Source organism: Lynx canadensis, chromosome B1 (assembly GCF_007474595.2).
Source record: "Lynx canadensis isolate LIC74 chromosome B1, mLynCan4.pri.v2, whole genome shotgun sequence".
NCBI lineage: Eukaryota > Metazoa > Chordata > Mammalia > Carnivora > Felidae > Lynx > Lynx canadensis.
The window spans coordinates 140558001-140571005 of record NC_044306.2 but is presented as its reverse complement, the minus strand read 5'-3'; positions in this window follow the sequence as shown (position 1 = coordinate 140571005).

Here is a 13005-nt window from a genome sequence, read left to right as displayed (position 1 = left end):
GGTGCTTTATATGATCGATCTGTCTCTCTCTCTCCCTCTCTGTCTGTCTCTGTCTCTGTTCTTTAGTGATTAGTTAAACTCCTGGAGTGGAGGAAAATTTTGGTCAATGATGAAAGGCTTTTTTTTAATTGGGCTTTATTTTCCTCATAATATTATGAGGAATAATAATAATATTAACCTTATATTGTTTTCTTTTCCAGTGTCTCCCTGCCTGGTGCCTAGACTACTTCACTGCATTTGGTAACTCCTATATATAAAAATTCCCCAACTGACCAATGTTGAGCCATAGGTAGGGACAACTCCATGCCCCTACTCAGCAGGAAGAAGTTAGAGAAGATAAGACTTTCCACTCTCAACAACCTTGAAGATTTAAGAGTCAAAATTGTTCAGAGGGGACTGACGTGGAGAACAAAGGCAAAAGAAAATGTAGATAAAATGAAATCTCTTTACAACTTGCAGCCCATTGACAAATACTTGAGACAGGCAGAGTATGACATTCCTCCAGGAACTCCCAACTATCTCAATGCCTTCCTAGAGGGAAAAAAAAAAAAAAAACACCTTAACTTGACAATAGTCAGCTATACTATAAGTCTTCTTTAACATATGAAAATCTTTTTGGAAACTTCCTTTATCTCTACCCCTCCCAACTTAAAAATATAAAACCAATCACTCCTCACAATCCCAGTGCTGCTCTTTCTGTCCAGGGGTCCTGTCCTTGTACTTTAATAAAACTACCTTTTTTGTACCAAAAAAAAAAAGAAAAAAAAATCATAGGAAACATTCTATCACCAGCAAGTACAATATTAGCTGCAGATTCTTTGTAGTTGTCTTTTATGAAAAGTTCTCTATTTCCAGCTTGCAAAGAATTTTTATCAAAAATGGATGTTGAATTTTATCAAATACTACGTAAGGATCAAGTGACACAATTATGTGGATTTTTCTTTGTGAAATTGTTAATAGGGTAGATTAAGTTGATTAACTTTCAAATATTGAACCAGCCTTGCATTTCTTGGATAAATCCCATTTTTCTTTAGTGTCACTTTCATTTTCTGGATGGTTGGATTCAACGTATTAATATTTTACTGGGGACTTTGTGTCTATGTTCTTGAGACCTATTGATCTGTGAAATATTTTGGTTTGGTTTTTTCCTATATTTGTCTTGGTTTCAGAACATTGTCTCATAAAATTAATTGTGATATATTTCCCTCTCCTTTATTTTCTGAAATAAATTGTGTAGAATTACTGTTAAGTCTCCTTTAAACATTTAGCACATTCACCAGTTAAGCCATGTAAGCATGGAGATTTCTTTTTCAGAAAGATTGTTTTTGTTTGTTTGTTACTATGATTTCAGCTTCTTTAATAGTTATAGTACTGTTCAGGCTATCTATTCCATCTTGGGTGAGTTTTGGTAGTTTGTGGTTGTCACAGAATTGGCATTCATCTAATCTCATAGATTTGTCCATCGTTTTATAGTCAGCCTTTTCCTTCTCAGTCTTGCTAGAGGCTTCTCAATTTTATTAATCTTTTCAAAGAACCAGCTTGTGTTTTCATTGATTATAATTTCTATTTATTTTTTAAATTTCTTTTATTTCTATTCTTATCTTTCTTATTTTCTTCTCCTTCTTTTGGGTTTATTTTCCCTTTTCTAGTTTAAAGTAGCTTAGACTATTGATTTGAGACTTTAATCTTTTTTAATGTAAGCATCTAATGTTATAAATTTCCTCCTAAGTACTTTAACTCTGTCCCATAAATCTTGTTATGCATTTTTATTTTCCTTCATTTCAAAATATTTTCTAATTTCTCTTAAAATTCCCAATTTGATGCATGGACTATTTAGAAATGTGTTTAAATTATAAGTGTCTGGAAATTTTCCTATTTGTTTCTTGCTTACTATCTTTCTGATATCTGGTTTTTCCTTAGTAACCATGTACATATGGAAAGAAGTATTTCTACTGTTGTTTGGATGAGTGTTCCAGAAGTTAAAATTAAGTCCCACTGTTTGATGGTGATGTTCAATTATTCTACACCTTTGTTTATTTTCTTTCTATTCATTCAACTATTACTGTGAGAGGAGTTTTTTAATCTGCAATATAACTGTGTAATTGCTTTCACTTTTGTCATATGTAATATAAAGCACTGTTATTAGGTGGATACAGATTTAAGACTGTATGAATTATTGATAATGTGTCCCTTTTATCATTATGATAAATGATCATTTTTTATCCCTGGTACTTTTTAGCTATGAAATCTATGTGAGCTATTCACATAGTCACTGTAGCTTTCTATTGATTAATGTTTTCAGGTATTATTTTTTATCTTTTTAATTTCAATCTATGTCATTATATTTGCAATGATTGCTTTGTGATAGCATAAATTTGGTTAATGTTTTTTTTTTTTTTTTCTTATCCATTCTGACCATGTTTGTATTTTCTATTGATGTGTTTAGGCCATTTGCATTTAACGTGATTAGTGATATGTTTGCATTCAGGTCTACCACTTTATTATTTCTTTTTGTTCATTTATCTGTTTTTTTGTTACTCTGTTTTCCCTTTACTGACTTCTTTTGGGTTATGTAAACGTTTTTGGGTATTCATTTCAATTTATCTATTATGTTTCTGACTATCTCTCTTTGCATAGCGTTTTTAGCAACAGCTCTAAGGATATAAGATAACTAGTCATCTTTTCACAGTCTACTTAGAATGAATATTTCACCAGTTGAAGCAAAATATAGGTATATTACCACCACAGGTGTCTCTTTAGTCTCTTCCACAATGAAAATTCCATCAGAAAATGTTTCCTCACTTTCAGTGTGTTGAGTTGTGGTAAGATATACATAAAGTTTACCATCTCAACCCTTTTTAAGTGTACCATTCTGTGGAATTAAGTTCATTCACATTATTGTGCAATCTTTATCTATCATCAGAACTTTTTCATCACCCCCAAATGAAACTCTATACCCCATTAAACTGTAACTTCCCTACCTTCTCCCCCAACTATTCTACATTTCTTCATGAATTTGACTGCTCTAATTAACTCATATAAATAGAGTCCTAGCATATTTGTTCTTTTATGTCTGGTTTATTTCCCTCAGCATAAGTTTGCAAGATTCATCCAGGTTGCAGCTTATATCAGTACATCATTACTTTTTAGGGCTAAATATTATTCCATTCTCTGAATATAAAATAATTTATCCATTTATCAGTTGATGAACATTTGGATTGTTCCCACTTTTTAGCTGTGATGAATAATGCTGCTGGATGACATAACTCTATGTTTAACTTTCTGAGAAACTGTCACATATTTGTTAATACTTGTTATTGTCTGTCTTTTTTTACTAGAGCCACACTAGTGTGTGTGATGTAGCATTTCATTTAAGTTTTCCTTTGCATTTCCCCAATGAATAATAATGTTTAGCATCTTTCCATATGATTATTGGCCACTTTCTATCTTCCTTAGAAAAATGTCTATTTAAATCCTTTGGTCAATTTTTCATTGGGTTATTTAATTTTTTACTACTGAGTAGTAAGAGTTCTTTCTATATGCTAGATATAAGACCCTTATCAGATATACGATTTGCCAATTCGCAACTTATCTATTTTTTTTCCTCTGTTGTTTGTGATTTTGGTGCCATGTCATAGAAACCTTTCCCAAATCCAAGGTCATGAAGATTTTACCCCTATGTTTTTTTTCTAACAGTTTTCCAATTTTTGCTCTTACATTTAGTTCTTTGATCTAGTTTGAGTTAAATTTTGTATATGGTGTTACATTATAAGGAATAATTATATTACTTAAAATGAGTTTTTCTGGTGATCAGTCAGGTACAGACACAAAATAAAAGCATAGAGAGATGTATATACTTTAAAGATATTTCTTATACTCACAAAACAGTGAGTGATAAGAGAAAGACATGGCACACCACTCAGGGGGCTATGTGGGAATAGCTCCCAGAGAGCTGGTTTAACCAAGCAGGCTTGTATTTTTCTCTGAACACATGGAATATGGTACCCCATAACCTTCTGGCCTCCACTATTTCTGCTGGGAAGTCAGCTCTTAATCTTATTGAGGTTCTCCGATAAGTGACATGTCATTTTCCTCTTTCTGCCTACAAGATTTTCTCCTTTCCTTTGACTTTCACCGTATTTACTATGATGTGCCTATTATGGGTCTCTTTTCATCTATCCTACTGAAATTCATTGAGTTCCTGGATGTGTAGGTTATTGATTTTCAACAAATTTAGGGATTCTTCAGCTATTATTTCTTATTTTTCTTCCTCTTTCTTTTTCCTTCTGGTGATATTACTACTACTATACACACTTTGGTACACTTAAGTATGGTGTCCCATACTTTTCTCAGGCTCTGTTAATTTTTCTCCCTTCTTTTTTTCTCTCTGTTCATCAGCTTATACACTCTCTATGAATTTATACTGAAGTCTACTAATTATTTCTTCTGCCAGTTCAAATCTACAGTTAGGCCTTTCCAGTGAATTTTTTTATCTCTGTTATTTCACTTTTGAACTACAAAGTTTCCATTTCTTTTTTAAGAAAATTTCTATCTCTTTCCTTATATTATTTGATATAACATTGTCATTATACCTCCCTTTACATTAGTCATGGTTTCCTTCAGTTCTTTGAACATAGTTGTAATGGGTACTTTAAATATTTAAACATTTTAAATATTTTTCTGTTCAATCTGACATCTGGTCATTTTCACAGGCATTTTCAGTTGCCTACTTTTTATCCAGTATATGGGTCATACTTACCTGTTCCTTTTCATGCCTTGTAGTGTTTTAATGGGAACTAAACAGTTTAGACACCTCATTGTAGCAACTCTGGGAATTAGTTCCCTGCCTCAGGTTTGTTGTTATTATCCTCCCTCCCAAACATACACATAGACACACACATACAATATTAAGCCTCTGATGTTCTGTGATTAGGGTGGCACGGCCTATAGTTACTCTGGAATGACAGTGGTAAAAGTAAGATTCTCTTCCACATTTTCCTGACCACATCCAGGTGCTAAATTCTAATAATTCCTGGAGTATTGCCCTAATGTTTTCTTTTCTTTTTTTTTTTTAATTTTTTTTCAACGTTTATTTATTTTTGGGACAGAGAGAGACAGAGCATGAACGGGGGAGGGGCAGAGAGAGAGGGAGACACAGGATCGGAAACAGGCTCCAGGCTCTGAGCCATCAGCCCAGAGCCTGACGCGGGGCTCGAACTCACGGACCGCGAGATCGTGACCTGGCTGAAGTCGGACGCTTAACTGACTGCGCCACCCAGGCGCCCCTGCCCTAATGTTTTCAATAGCGCCCTCACATTTTCTAGAAATTAAAAAAAAACAGTCCTAAAATTTGTCTGAAACCACAAAAGATCCTGAATAGCCAAAACCATCCTGAGAAAGAAGAACAAAGCAGGAGGCATCACACTTCTTGATTTCAAACTCTATTACCAAGCTATAATGATCAAAACAGTATAGCGACGGCCTAAAAACAGACTTATAAACCAATAGAACAGAATATAAACCCATGCATATACTTCATCTAACCTTTGACAAGGTGCCAAGAACACACAATGAAAGACAGTCACTTCAATAAATGATTTTGGCAAAACTGGGTATCCACATGCAAAAGAATGAAATGGACCACAAACTTACACCATTCACAATAATTTCAAAATGGATTAAAGGCTTAACTGTAAGACCTGAAACCTTAAAACCACTTGAAGAAAACATAGGTAAAAAGCTTCCTAACATCAGTCTTGGCAGTGATTTTTTGGATATGATACTAAAAACAAAGGCAAGAAAAGCAAAAATAAACACTGGGGCTATATCAAACTAAAAATCTTCTGTATAGAAAATAATGAAAAGATAAATTAAAAGGCATCTTACGAAGTGGGAGAAAATATTTGCAAACCATCTAGCTGATATTTGATCAATAACCAAAAAGAGAAGGAATTCATCCAACTTAGTAGCAAAAAAATTAATAATCCGATTTAAAAATGAAGAAAAGACCTGAGAAGATAGGTACACAAAAAAAGATGCTTAAGAGGCAAACATATGAAAAGATGCTCAACATCACTAATCATCAGAGAAATTCAAATCAAAACCACAATGAGATATCACCTCACACCCGTTAGCATGGCCATTATCCAAAAAGAAGAAATAACAAGTGTTGGCAAGGATGTGAAGAAAAGGAACCTTTGTATGCTCTTGGTGGGAATGTAAATTGGTATATCCATAATGGAAAACAGTATGGAGATTCCTCAAAAAATTGAAAATAGAACTACTATAACATCCAGCAATCGTACCTCTAAGTAAATATCCAAAGGAAACCATCAGTATCTTGCAAGATATCTGCACTCCCATGTTCACTGCAGTCTTACTTACAATAACCAAGATATGGAAACAACTAGAGTCTCTGTCAATGGATGAATGGATCAAGAAAATGTGGTACACACACAGACAAAAAAGAAAAAAAAGGAATATTATTCATCCATCAAAAAGAAGGAAATCCTGCCATTTTTGACATGATGAACCTGGAGGATATTATGCTAAGTGAAATAAACCAGAAGAGAAAGACAAATACTGTATAATTTCACTTAGATAATTTTAAAAAGATCAAACTTGAGGCACCTGCCTGGGTCAACCAGTGGAGTGTATGACTCTTGATCTCAGGGTTGTGAGTTTGAGCCCCATGTTGGGTGCAGAGATTACTTTAAAATAAAATCTTTTAAAAACTAAAAAAAAATTAAAAAATAAAAAAATTAAGAAGGCCAAACTCATAAAATCAGAGACTACAATGGTGGTTGCCAGGGGCTGTTGGCAGCAGGGGTGGGGAGGGCAGGTGTTGCAAGTAGGTGAGAATAAGGAAATAGGGAAATGTTAATCAAAGGATACAAACTTATAAGATGTATAGGTTTTGAGGATGTATTGTACAGCATGGTGACTACAGCTAATAATACTGCATTGTATACTTGGAATTTGTAAGGAGAGTACATCTTAATAAACATTCTCACCTAATTAAGTAAGTATATAAGGTGATAGATGTATTAATTAACTTGATTATGGTAATCATTTCACACTGTATATGTATGTCAAATCACCACCTTACATGGCATAAATATATAGAATTTCATTTATCAATTAAAACTCAATAAAGCTGGAAATAAAGGGAAAAAAACAGGAGCAGAATTCCTCTACAAACTAATTCAATCATATTGTAGCTCCTTGGAAAGAATAGTTTCTGAGTTCAGTGTTTGATCTCTGTGCCAAACCCAGGAAGACTCCTCCCAACTCTTATTCCCAAGTTCATTCATACAAACTAGCTGGCTTACAGTCTTGGCTATACTAAATCCCCTCCAATTACCTTTTGTCACAACTTATACTGTTGTATTGTTATTGTTGTTTTTAAGCCATCTCTGTGCCCAACATGTGGCTCAAACTCACAATCCTGAGATCATGAGTCACCTGTTCTACTTGCTGAGCCAGAGAGACACCTCACAACCTATACAGTTCTTGAAAGTCACCCTTAGGTTTAAACTTCACTACTATTACAAATGAAATCAATTCTTTCAGGAAGAGATAAGTAGCTATCTGCTTCATGACTGGTTCCCCCCCCTCCACCCACAGGCAAAATTTCTGAACTAGGTCTCCTGGGGTAGGGCCAATGACAAGCTTCTGAGTGACACCAGGGCCCCACGATTCCCAAAGCACCATACCCAAAGTAGAACCTCTATTCCACAAGTAAGGCTTAGGCAGAAAAAGGAAGTTCTGACCTTCTGACCACACTCACCTGAGACAGGTAAGCTAGGGGCAAGATTAGAAAAGCAGAAATCTTGCTCTTAATTGAAAAAACAAACAAACAAACAAGCAAAAACAAAAAGAAATCCTCCAGTTCGGATCTGGAGGATAAAGTGAGCGCTATGTTCTTGGTTGCAGCAGTCTGCAGTTGAGTCTATGTCCCACTGAGTTGGTAAGAGGCAGGTGGGAAGTGCTCTTGGTTCAAATACCACAGACTTTAATTGATCCTACCAAATTTTCATAGATTTTCTTGAATAGACCTTTCTTCATTTGCTATTTGCCTTCAGGCAGTCCTTTAAAGGACTATTTTTTGTATATATATAATTTTCACTAGTTTCACTGGGGGATGGTTCAATAGAGCTCCCCATTCTGTCATGTCAGAAGTTGGTCTATTTCAGTTACCTGCATTGTTTAGTTGTATATGGTACTTATTAAAGTATTCATGCTTGCTTCTCACTAACTTTTCTAGAGTTAATTTGTTTCTCTCCACTGAAATAATGACTGCTAATTTTTTTCCTAAGTAATGTATTTTTTTAAATTTAATAATTTAAATTCAAGTTCATTAACATACCACGTAGTACTGGTTTCAGGAGTAGAACCCAGTGATTCATCACTTACATATAACACCTAGTGCTCATGCCACCAAATGCCCTCCTTAATGCCCATCACCCATTTAACCCATCCCTCCACCTACCTCCACTCCAGTAACCCTCAGTTTGTTCTCTGTATTTAAGAGTCTCTTATGGTTTGCCTCCCTGTTTTTTATCGTATTTTTCCTTCACTTCCCCTATGTTCATCCGTTTTGTTTCTTAAATTCCACATATGAGTGAAATCATATGAAATTTGTCTTTCTCTTATTTCAAAACTTATAATACACTGTAGTTCCATCCACATTGTTGCAAATGGCAAGATTTCATTCTTTTTAGTCACCAAGTAATATTTATACCACATCTTCTTTATTCATTCATCAGTCAATGGATATTTGGGCTCTTTCCATAATTTGGCTATTGTTAATAGAGCTGCTACAACATTGGGGTGCATGTACCCCTTTTATTCAGCATTTTTGTATCCTTTGGATAAATATCTAGCAATGCAACTGCTGGGTCATACGTAGCTCAATTTTTAATTTTTTGAGGAACCTCCATACTGTTTTCCAGAGTGCCTGCATCAGTTTGCATTCAGTGACTGCTAGTTTTATTATCAGTACTCTCAATTTCTCAAACTCTTAGCTTCTAGAAATTCAGAAATGAGGCTTTTGTTTGTTAATATCCAGAGTGAATACTGAAGACTGTGATACTAGTTATAATATTTATCTAAAATTAGGGAAGAAAATAGGTGTCTCTACCACTGTCCTCTTTTATCATTTTATCTCTGGGTTGGTTAATTCAGGTTTAGGAGGAAAGGATAGGGATGGCAAAGTTGGAAAGAGGAAAAGTTACTACAGTCTGAAGTCCACAAAGACTCTGAACTCATGGGGAGAAGTTAGTAGGACTTCCTGTTGCTGTGAGGTTGATACGTTATGAGGTAGTCACCTTTTGCTGAAGCCTGGCTGGCTTCCTTGAAAGTAACAGTCAGCAAGTGACTAACCAGGCCTAGCAAGACTGATCCTGACACAGGAAGCCACAAAATGATGAGAGACCTGGGGATGCCCAAAGGAAGTTCATAGGGCGTACTCTCCAATTACTCTAGGTCTTGGCTTGCAAAGTCTGCCAAGACCTCAGGAAATCTTTCATGAGTGCCAGTAGGAACCTTTCAGCCAAAGTGCTGTGAAAGATGATTCTTAAAAACTTGGATGCTTACGTTTGCAAAGCCTGTTTTTACTCTCAGTTGAAAAAATGTTTGCGGAGAGGGTTCTCCGAGAATCTTATTTATGACTAATAACAACTGTGTGCTGATTATTCTCCATTTGTCTCCTTGAGATTCAGTCTGCATCCTTCTATGCCTAGCTCGAAGTCCTCAGAAGCTGAGCCATGCAGACTCATCACCATGTTCCAACACCTTGCCACCTAGTTTCCTGTTGGGTTTGGCCAATGGAAGATATCAACATGAAACTGGAATGTTTGAGAAGAGAGAGACTGGCATTCTTTCCTGCTTCCTTTTTGCTATACCACTTGCTCTCTGGCAGTAGCTGTATCTCTATTTCACTGGGCCACTCCTTCACAGTTGCAGCCCAGAAACACTAATTTCTCTCCAAAGAGTTGCTTACTAAGCTGTTTCTGTATGCTTCATCATCTCATTTACTCCCATAACTTTGCCCACATCTTTTTAAATAGTCTCTTCATTTGGACTGAATTCTGTTTCCTGCTGGGTCCCTAACAATTACTACATTTTAAAACCTATTGGGGTGTCTGGATGGCTCAGTCACTTGAGCGTCTGACTCCTGATTTCATCTTAAGTCATGATCCCAGTGTCCCAGAGATCCCATGTCCCAGGGATCCCATGTCTCAGGGATCTGGCCCCATGTTGAGCTCCATGTTGAGCATGGAGTTTGCTTAAGATTCTCTCTCTCCCTCTGCCCCTCTCCCCCACTCATGTGCTCTCTCTCATGAAATAAATAAAATAAAATAAAATAATAAATAAAGCCTATCTAAGCCTCACCATAACCCTGCAAGATTCTATTATTTCCCATTTACAGATTAGGACATATGATTTAGACAAGTAAAATGCCCAAAGTCACACATCTAGTATCAGAGTTGGTATTAAAACTCTAGTCCTAACAAAATCCATGTTCCTTTTTCCATTTAAGTTTGTAAACAAATTCTATTTATGCTTTTTTTCCAAAGATTAATTTTATTTAAATATAAACAAGGTTTTATATCAACTGTTTTACGAATATATCAATTAAGCTTGAGCCCTTATTCTGAAGCATAATTTAAGTTCACAAATCACTAATTCAAGTACAGTATCCCTGATAAGCTTTAATAACTATAATGAGAACAAAAGACTCTTATTTAAAACAATGATAAAACCTGATAATCTGCTTTTGCCTGGTGCTAATTTTAAGTCTTCTTTGCCTTTGACTTTTTGGCAGACACCCTGCGTTACAACTCCATTACCATTCCTAGTTCCCTTATCCCTATCTTTCTGCACTTTAGAGGCTAATTTCCCCAGACTCCTTTGCAGGTATCTGTAGGCAAGTGACACAGGTCTGGCTAATGAAAAATGAGTTTTTCCTTTACTGATAAAAGGAAAGAACTATTTTTCTCTGCCCCGTCCCTTTCTTCATGCTTAGAACAATGGTGTGATGTCTGGATAATTATAGCAATCATGTTGTGACCATGAACCAGTATAAGAATGCCCCAAACATTTCATAGTATATACTTACACTAAAAAGAGTACTATAATTTTATATATTATATACAAGTACATATGCAATAAAGAACTGTTAGACTTAACTTAAAAATTTCATTCCACAAACCCTCAAACCTCTGACTCTTGTTGTTGCTTTATTAAATATTGGGTAGATGAAAAGAATATTTATAAAATAATACATGTCATAAAGAAAAACAATACACTAACCAGCTAGGTAATCGGCACTCAGACTAAGAAAAAGGACAACCTCAGAGGCAAGCTTTATCCTAGATTTTATGTTTATCTATCTTTTGCCATTTTAATAATCCCTTATGCTTTCTTTTGTTCATCTTTATCCCCTTTGAAAGGCTAGGAATCAAGACCTTTAGAGTTCTTTCTTCATCCATGTTGCTAATATATGAAACACTTTGGTCCCAACACACCGTATGTTTTAAATTTTAATGTTTATTTGTTTTTTGAGAGAGAGAGAGAGAATGGGGGAGGGGCAGAGAGAGAGGGAGACGCAGAATCTGAAGCAGGCTCCTGGCTCCAAGCTGTCAGCACAGAGCCCAACGTGGGGCTTAAACTCACAGACTGAGAGACATGACCTGAAGTCGGACGCTTAACCGACTGAGCCACCCAGGTGCCCCCCAACACACTATATGTTTTAAAATTCAGTAGACAGCCTGACAGCTTCCCTCCCCTTTCAAATTACAAGGCAAAGAGAATGGTGCAACATTAAAAACAGCAGGTTTTAAAGGTTCTCTTTATGTTGGTAACCAAAAGCCTTAGGGAGGACTGAGTTCATCTTTTCAGAGCTGGTTAGATGAACAGAGTACACACAGGATGGGGAGAGGGTCTTACAGTTAGGGTTGGGGGGTGGTCTTTGTATTCAGAGAAGAAACTTCAACTTTGAGGTTTCTGAAGGGGTTCCCCAGCCCCTCCCTCCGTTCAGTCCTAGTCAGGCGGACCCCTGCCCGAGCCTCCCTCCTGAGATCCTGCATATGCTTCCTTGCTAAATGACTCTTCGCACCGTTATCTCCTCACGGGATACATCTGTTGGGTGCCTTGCATCCTCAGCTCCGCTTTCATCTCTTCATATCTCAACACATTGTTTCCTCCAGTCCTGGTGCCAGGGTGGAAGGGAGCCATCCCGCCCGGCCGCGCTCAGGGATTGGCAGCGAATGAATGATTGGCAGCGGGTATCTCTGTCAGGGCTTTGGCATGCTGCAGAGTAGAAGCCCTGTGCTAATGAATGCCATCTACACCTACCAGATGTGCCACTGGGTGACATGCCAGATCTTTTACATAATGCCATTCTGCCGGACAGGAGACAGCTGGGGGAGGGGAGTATATTTTAATGTTTTAATGCCATGGAGTCTTTTTTTTTTTTTTTTTAATTCAGATCTCCCGCCACAGCAGATGTACCCAATCAGCTCCCCTTACACTAGGCTAAAACCTATGGCTGAGGGCATCTCTGGAGAGCTGGAGTTCCCTGAACGGATCCCTTGGCTCTCTCCTATACTCATCACACCTTTTTCCTTCCTTGAGTTTGCTGGCCTCTCCCATTCAAACTCGGGAGTTTTTTTTTAAGTTGAAGATATAAAAACACTGGAAGGATCTGAAATGAAAGGGGAGGAACCACACTTCCTACCCCTCCCCCATTCTCTCCTTCCCCATGCTAAATGTCCAAGAAGAGTTTTCTTCACCTCATCCCCTTCCTCTTCCACCGTCCACTGGAAACTAGAGTGTATTTGTCCCCAAGGGTGATATCCTATCAGTGACTATCCCACGTCCTGGCTGAGTAGTTGTCTCAATGTGTAGGTGTCCAAAACTCCACGCCGTTGGAGAGGAATGTTTCCTGAAGTGGGATGAACAAAGTGGGAGGGAAGGGAAATGAGAAAAACACTTCTGACG